The sequence below is a fragment of the Elephantulus edwardii genome, unplaced genomic scaffold (genome assembly GCF_000299155.1).
Source record: "Elephantulus edwardii isolate Elephantulus edwardi_28Jun2011 unplaced genomic scaffold, EleEdw1.0 scaffold00308, whole genome shotgun sequence".
In the NCBI taxonomy this organism is placed as follows: domain Eukaryota; kingdom Metazoa; phylum Chordata; class Mammalia; order Macroscelidea; family Macroscelididae; genus Elephantulus; species Elephantulus edwardii.
This window is the reverse complement of record NW_006400058.1, coordinates 746,260-754,702: the sequence shown is the minus strand read 5'-3', so window position 1 is coordinate 754,702 and position 8,443 is coordinate 746,260.

Below are 8,443 nucleotides of genomic sequence, written 5' to 3'. Positions count from 1 at the left end.
TGCTGTCTCATGGTGATGTGTGTATTGGTGATGTGTGTGTGTGTGTGAGAGAGAGAGAGAGAGAGACCATGCTGCCTTGGGTTTCCAATGGCTAGCTTTTTTGGAGTAGATAGTCTTCAACATCAAGAAGACAAATATTCTCACCACTGGGCCAATTGGCAGCACCATGATAAGATGAAGCAGAGATTGAGGTTGTTACAGCTTGCTCGGCTTCACAATCAACACTCTTGGCACCAGCAGTGAGGAAATCAAAAGGTGAATTGCATTAGTTTGATTAGTTAATTGTTTACTGTTCTGTTAAATTTTTCTCTTCTTACTGGGGTGAGATGATATCAGGGACCTCTCCAGAGTACTGAGAAGCAACGATGTCAGTCTAGAGACTAAGGTGCACCATATCTAGTCCATGGTCTTCACAATTACTTGCTATGCATCAGAGAGTGGGATAATGACTAAGGATGGCATAAAAATTGATGCCTTTGAGTTGTGGTGCTGGAGAAGTGTATTGAACATACCATGGACCACCAAGAAAACAAATAGGTCTTTCTTGGAGAAGGTGAAACCAAATTTCTCCTTGGAGGCTAGGATTTTGAAGCTCCATCTCATATTTTGGGCATGTGGCTAGGAGGGACTAGTCCTTGGAGAAGGACATCATGCTCAGAAGGGTGGGGGGACAGCACAGGAGAGGAAGACCCTGGGTGAAATGGATTGATACAGTAACTAGGGCAATGAGGGTTGGTGTATTGGAGTCAGTGAGAGTGGCTCAGGACACGGCAGGCTTCAGAGCTGTTTTACATAGGGTCATTATGAGTTGCGGGCAACTTGATGACACATAACAACAACAATAATCAGATTTAGAAACTGGTTATCTTAGGGGACCATCATTCAACCTACCAGACCTCTGTAGGTCTCAGTTACCTCATCCATAAAATAGGACCCCATATGGATGGCACAGGTAATGTAAAAAAGGTATATTTTCTTTATGTATATGTATACATGATGCCTGGAAGAACACAAGCCTTCAATAAAACTGAGAAGGAAACACCTTACTTTCCTTCAAGCCTCAGCTTCTCTGCTGGGGAAATGAGGGCAGAAGGGTGTTGGACTTGAGCAAGGGCTTCCTAGCCATTTCATTTGTAAGTCAGTTCCTCTTCCCATCTCCATTTTCACAGAGGGGAAAACTGAGACTGGGAGGAAACATCATCTAGGAAGTGGTCAAGACAGGACTGAAAAGTCAGCAGTCTGCGCTGGGCTTCCTGGGAATGGAAACGGGATGTGAAGGCCACGCAGCAGCTGGAGGAAAAGTGACGTGGTAAAAGGCTGGGGGAAAACCCACCACAAATTCACTGCCCAGTCGACTTCCACCCTGCACTGGTTTCGGAGGCCGTGGCCCTTTGTGAGAGGAGATGGCTCCTCTTTCTGCCCCGGAGCAGCTGATAACCAAAGGACCATTGCCTCAGGCAAACCCACCAGCAGCTCCGAGAGGGGAAATGAGCAATCTCCTGTTGGGTAGATTTACAGGCTCAGAAACCTGATGAGAGTCTCTCTGAGTCAGAACTGACATAAAGATAGTGAGTGAGTATAAAACCCAATGCAATGAATGCAACATGAAGCCTCTCCCATCAGGAGCAGTCTTACTAATCACACATCTCATCAACAGCACTAAATTATATCATTTAGAAAACGTTGTCTTAAAAAAAAACACACACCCAAAACAACAGAAAATGTTGTGTTGGCAAATGTTTTCATAGATTTCTTTATAACAATTAAAAATCAGAGAGCTCTGGTGGCCTAGTAGTAAGAAGCTGCACTGCAACCTAGAAGGCACACAGTTCAAATCCACCAGCTGCTCCGCAGGAGAAGGATAGGCAATCTCCTCCTGTGCAATTAACAGCCTCTGATAACCCACGGGAGGGTCAGCTATGGGTTGGTTCTGACTCGATGGTACACAACAACAACGAGATAGAGAATGGATCTTTTTTTTTTTTTCACCTCAAGTAGAGGGCCATACTTTGGGCATATTGTTGTCAGATCAGAAGGGGCCAGTTCTTGGGAAAGGCAGAGGGTCAATCAAATAGAGGAAGACTATTGACGAGATGGCTTGGCAGTGTGACTATAAAGTGGGCTTGAGCATGGCTGAGCGCGTAAGGACGGGACAGCACAGATTGTGAGCTGTTGTTCACAGGGTCACCATGAGTCCTGGTTGGCTTGAAGGCACCCAACAAACAACAACAGGAAATAGACACACATTAAGATGGATGAAGAGAAGGGCAATGTACAATAAGGGGGTGGCCAGCACAGCATCCCAAAAAAAGGGGTAGATTCAGAGAGGTATAGAGAATTGATGAAAATTATAATTACAGGGAGGAAGTGGCAAAAGTGTGGTTGCATTGTGGGCATTAGAACTAATTCTAATTAGGTTTATTTTTCTAAAATTATAATACTGTAACGTTAATTATGATTCATGTTATTAAAAGGTGTCTGAATGGTTGAATGAAAAATCAGTTTACTCTCTAAGCTTCCACTCAAATCACAAGAGAAGTGGAGAGAGATTTAAGGCCTAGGACACCCCATGGGCCGGACTACTGTCCTCCAGGGTCACTATTTGTGGCAACACCTTGACCACGGTGGGTTTGGGGGGCTTTTTCTATTCCTTTCTTTTTTGGTTATTTCAAACTGGGCGTTTCAAATGGTTTGCACTCAGCTGCTAACCTCAAGGTTGGCAGTTAGAACCCACCAGTCAGTGCTGTGGAAGAAAGCCCTGGTGCTCTGCTTGTGTAAAGGTCATGGCCGAAAAAACCCTGCATAAAGTCGCTGCAGGTCAGAATCAACATAAAAGCAGTGGGTGTGGGGGTTGGGCCTTTTTTGCTGCTGCTGCTGTTTCTCAGGCTCTCTGTTTGTGGCTTTCAGCTCTTTCTCTGCCTCCTTCCATCATTACCCAAGTCCCTCTGTCTGCTGTCCTTTGCTGTCTCTCCCTCTCTGCACCTCTGTCTCACTGTCTCTTTCCGCCTGCTCCTCTCTCTGCCTTTCCCTGCCTCTCCCCCTCTCTGTCCCTTCGGGGAAATTTCTTCCTTCTCAGCCAGGGAAGTCCCCGAAACCTACAGGCCCTGCCCAAGGCTCAGCAAACTGGCAGGAGCTGGGCCAGCTTGACCCACCTGGCCCTGGTGAGTCACCTGGTCCACGTGAGTCACGGGGAAGAAGGAGTGGCCATTCCTGACATTTTCTTGGGACTGTGCATGGTTGACTCCTGCCTGCCCCGAAGAGTGCCAGGCACCACGGGGCCCATGTTACTAACACGTCACAGGACCTTCCGGGTGTGTGTCACTTGAGGAAGTGACAGAGAGACAGGAAAAGACAGAAAGAGAAGGGTGGACATGCACAAAGACCAAAAAAAATTAAAAACCAATCACAGAGGAACAGAGAAGCCAGGCAGGACAGTTGTTATTGCTGGGTGCCATCAGGTCAGCTCCGACTCACACTGCACAACAGAGTGAAATTCTGCGTCATCCTGCGCCATCCTGCACTGTCCTCACACCCTCCGCTTTGTCTAAGCCCATTGCCTTGAGGGTCTGCCGCTTTTTCACTGCCCCTTTGCTTTTCCCACCACGATGTCCTTCTCCAAGGGCCAGCCTTTCCTGGTAACCTGCCTAACACAAGACCAAGTCCCACCATTCTTGCTTCAGAGATAGAAGACACCAGCTGTAGAGACCCAGAGAGATAAACCAGAGAGACGAGAGGCAGGGAGTGAGAACAGAGAGAACTAAAGCGACACTGAGAGAAAGAAATCCTGGCGGGAAGGAGGGATGATGACTTTCGGGTGCTTCTGTCACTCTGTAAATAAAAGAGGAAACTGTGGCACAGAATAGTGTGGTCACTGGCCAGGAAATTGTAGCACCAGACCACACAGTTCCGTGTGACCCTCAAACCTCAACTTCCCTTTTCCTGAGTGACACCTCCCTCCCACCCTGGGGGCCAGAACCAGTGGAGAGTAACCACCGGTTCAGAGTCACAGAGAAGCAAGTGACTGAATGGGTTCTGAAGCCCACCTGGACGACTCTCCCACCTTTCCATTTCCCTAGTGTGTCTACATGCCTGCCTCCTCTGGTCTTCAGCCCAGACAGGAGGAGAGTGGGTTTCCATTTCCCAGAACTGAAAACTGAGGTTCGGAAAGGGGAACTTCTGCCGACCCAGAGTCACGCAGCTAAGGAGTGGTCTACTCCAGCATCCTTGACATGATGACTTTGGATCCCAAGAACACGCTTTCACTTCCCTTCTCACTACATGCAAACTCAGGACTGATGTCTAGGAAACAATCAGAGCAGCAGCACAGTGAGGGCATTTACGGAGCACGTATGCTGTGCCAGGAACCTTGGCAAGTGCCTTCATTTACATCCACCACGTGCCAACCCCAGGAGGAAGACGCACTTGCTATCGCTGTTTTCCAGACCTTGGGGCCCAGAGCGGTTAGTCTCTGCCCAGAGCCCCTGGTTAGTGAACCACTGGCATCTGTAAACACACAGCTTGGTGCCCACTCACACATGCCTCAGTCCGAGCTATCTCACCTGTTAGGAAAGAGGCTTCCTTCAGGATTTATTTTCAATGATAAAATAAGAACAGCAATAGCTTAATCATGTTCATGGGTGATGTCTTGCTACTCACCCAAAGGTCGCTGGTTCAGATCCACCAGCCGCTTTGTGGGAGAAAAATGGACAGTCTTCTTTCACAGAGATTTACAGCTTCAGCGGAAACCTTCAGAGGGCTGCGATGAGTCAGAATGGACTGTGTGGCAGTGGGTAATCTTTAGAGAAGTAGAGTGCCACATCTTTCTCCCTAAAAGTGGCTGGTCGACATGAACCACTGACCTTATGCTCAACAGCCGAGCACAAAACCACTGCAACACCAAGGCTCCCTGCTGGTGGTTGTGCTGGGAAGCCAGATCCATGAGAGAAAGATGGGCTCCCTCCTCCCCTGTGATTTTTTTTTCCTTAATAAATTTATCCACAAGAAGTGAGACTGCAGAGGGGTTGGGGGCTGTACATGGGCACAGGCCTGGTGAGTTCTGTACATAGGGCTAGGAGTCAAGAAGCCTCCAGATGGAAGGGTATTTTTTAATAAAAAAAAATAATGGGAGCTAAACCACCCCTTCCCCCCTCCCCATTAAAAAGACACAAAAATAGATGTCTCTGAGGTAAATGGGGAGTCTGGGGCTTAAGGGTGTCAAGGGATTCACAGGTGCTTGGGCTTAAAGTGAGTGTCACAGCCACCAGGGTGGCTCCTGCATCAGGCAGAAAATCTATTCAAATGGAGCACTAGATCTTTGTACTCTCCCCTGTGATTTAAAAGCTCCTGGAGAGCTGCTGGCCGGTCAGCTGTGAGTTGGTTCCTACTCAATAGAAATGAGTCTTGTTAGACGCCGAGTCAGCGCCACCGACTCACAGAGATGCTATGCGCTACAGAAACCCTGCGTGATTCTGTGCCAGCCTCACAGTCTGCTGTGCTCAACCCATTCATTGCTGAAGTGACCGTGTCAACCATCTCCTTGAGTCAGCCTTTCTTGCTGACTCTCTACCTTACCAAGCATGATGTCTTTCTCCAGGGACCTCCTCCTGACAACATGCCCAGAGTCTGTGAGATGAAATTTCTCCAGCTTCGCTTCTAAGGAGCGTTCTGGGTGCACACCTTCAAAGACAGATTTGTTTGTTCTTCGGGCAGTCTGGGGCTTATTCCATGTTCTGCACCAACACTATAATTCAAAAGAACTTTGAATTTACTGCTTAGTCAATGCCTACTGCTGTTTACCCCCATATTTTTTTTCCTGCTACACTGAAGTCTCTGCTGCTCCTAGATCTTACCCACCTCAGTGCTTTTGCACAGCTATCCCTCCACGCCCACCCCAGGACCTCTTCCCATACAAATTTGCCTGACTTTACTATCTCCATAGCTGCTCAAATGACACTAAGTCAGTAAAGCCTTAAGTATTGGGCTGCTAACTGAAAGGTCAGCGTTTGGAATCCACCAGCTGCTCTGTGCAATAGCAATGAAACAGCCTACAGCCTCGGGAACCTAACTGAGGGTCACCATGAATCAGAATTGATGTGATGGCAATGGCTTTGCTTTTGGTTTTTTCATCCACTTCACAGTAGCTCACACTTCTCTTGAGCTCCTTGTTCTTCTTCAGCGTGCTTTGTTTTTCTTCATTTTAATCTTCAATGCCTGAGAATGCCTGAGATTGAGACCTAGATGACACATATCTGTTGCACACAAGAACAATCCCAATGTCAGCACTGCAAAGGCAGGGACCTGGCTGTGCTGCCTAAGGTGTCCCCAGCTCCCAGACCAGTGCCTCATAGACAGATTCAAAACAAAAATCATTGCTGTCAAGTCAGAGCCGACTCATGGCGGACCCTCCAGTGGGTTTCTGCAGTTGTAGATCCTGTGGGAGGAGATTGCACACCCCTGACAATGGAGGAGTTGCTGGTAGATTCAAACCACCTTTGGGTTAAGAGCACAACTTCCTACAGACTCACGAGAGCTCCCTGACACACAGTGGTGATGGTCGTAGTCTTGGTGGTGGTCGTGGTGGTGGTATGTGCCATTGAGTTGTCTGTGACAGCTCTGAACCCTGCCCTGTCCTGAGCCAGTCTCACTGTCTCCAACACACCTTACCCTCATTACCATAGTTACTGAGTCAATCCATCTTATCCAGGGTCTTCCTCTCCTGTGCTGTCCCTCCACCTTTGCAAGCAGGATGTCCTCCTCTAAGGACACTGGTCCCTCTTGGCAACATGCCCAAAGTATGTGAGATGGGGCTTCAAAATCCTTGTCTCCAAGGAGCATCCTGGTTTCACTCTTTCTAAGACAGACCTGGTAGTTCTTTTGGCAGTCCATGGCATGTTTAATACCCTTCTCCAGCACCACAACTCAAAGGCATTGATTCTTCCCTCGTCCTTAGTTGTTCAGCTCTCTGATGCAAGTAATTGTGATGACAATGGCCTGAATCAGGCGCACTTTAGTTTCGCATTGTTGCTTCTTAGCACTGTGGAGAGGCTCCTGACAGTGGATTTTCCCAAAGCAATTCATCTTTTGATTTCCTGACTAATGGTGCCAAGACTGTGGTTCCAAACAAGTTGAAATTGTTAAAAATCTCAATTGCTTCTCTATCTATCATGGTGCTGTCAATCCAATCCATAATGTAGACTACAATCCTTGCCCTTCTGCAGCAAACACTTTAGGTCCTCCTCAGTGTTGGCAAACAACGTTGTGTCATCTGCATAAGGCAGATTGTTGATGAGTCTTACTCCAATCCTGATCCCGCATTCCTCTTTATGAAGCCCAGCCTCCCAAATGATCTGTTCAGCATATAAATTGAAAAGATACAGAGACAGGACACATCCCTGACACACTCCTTTCCTGGTTTTGAACAATGTAGTCTTTCCCTGCTCTGTTCTGGCGACTGCATCCTGGTCCAAGTATAGGTTTCACATGAGTACAATCAAGTGTTCTGGGATTCCCATTCTTCTCAAGGTTAGCCACAATTTATTGTGATCCATACAGTCAAATGCCTTTGCATAGTCAATGAAACACAGCAATCAAAAGATCCAATATTATTCTCTGTGTAGCTAGGAGTTGCTCAAGCTTTTCAATGGTGTAAATAAATTGATGGGGTTGTCAGGCACATCCTGAGACATAGAGACCATGCACGTTTATATTTTTATTTTCCTTTTCATAAACAGAAGGAAGGAGAGAAAATGGGATCATGAGCTTCCACAGGCCTGCTGTCTAGATATAATTGATATTATAATTTGCCTCCCCACCTGCAGTATTTTAAAGTTAAATAGTCATCCAGTCATACTTTGCAATGGGACCAAGTAGAATTACTCCATTGGGTGTCCACGACCGTAAATCTTAGCATAAGCACACTGCTTATCTTTCTCCCCCAGAGCAGGTGATGGATTCAGACTTTTGACCTCTCTGTCAGCAGTCCAACATTTAACACACTCACTCATCAAATAAAATTCAACTTACTACCTTGAGTCAGAACTCACTCACAGCTGACCTCCAGTGGACTTTAAGAGGCTGTTAAATAGTACAGGAGAAAGAAAACAGAAATTTAAAATGAGGTGGTCGGAGACCAACAAGGAAGGAGATTGCCCATTTGTCTCCTGTGAAACAGGAGAAAAGGATACATTAAAGGTATTGACATTTTATTTATAAATTACAGGCATTCTTATTTCCTTTCATTGTTACTTCCTTTCCCAATATTTCAGCGTGCCTCGCAACACCTAAAGAAATTAGCAAAAACCTTCATTCATATTAATCCAGCGGTCTGACTGCATTCCTATTTCCCACGGCGAGAAGTTTCTCTCCACGTTTCACGCTGGAGGCGAGTGGGCAGTGACGTCCTTTGCCCGAGGGAGGAAAGCAGGAAGAGATCTAACTGGGGAGA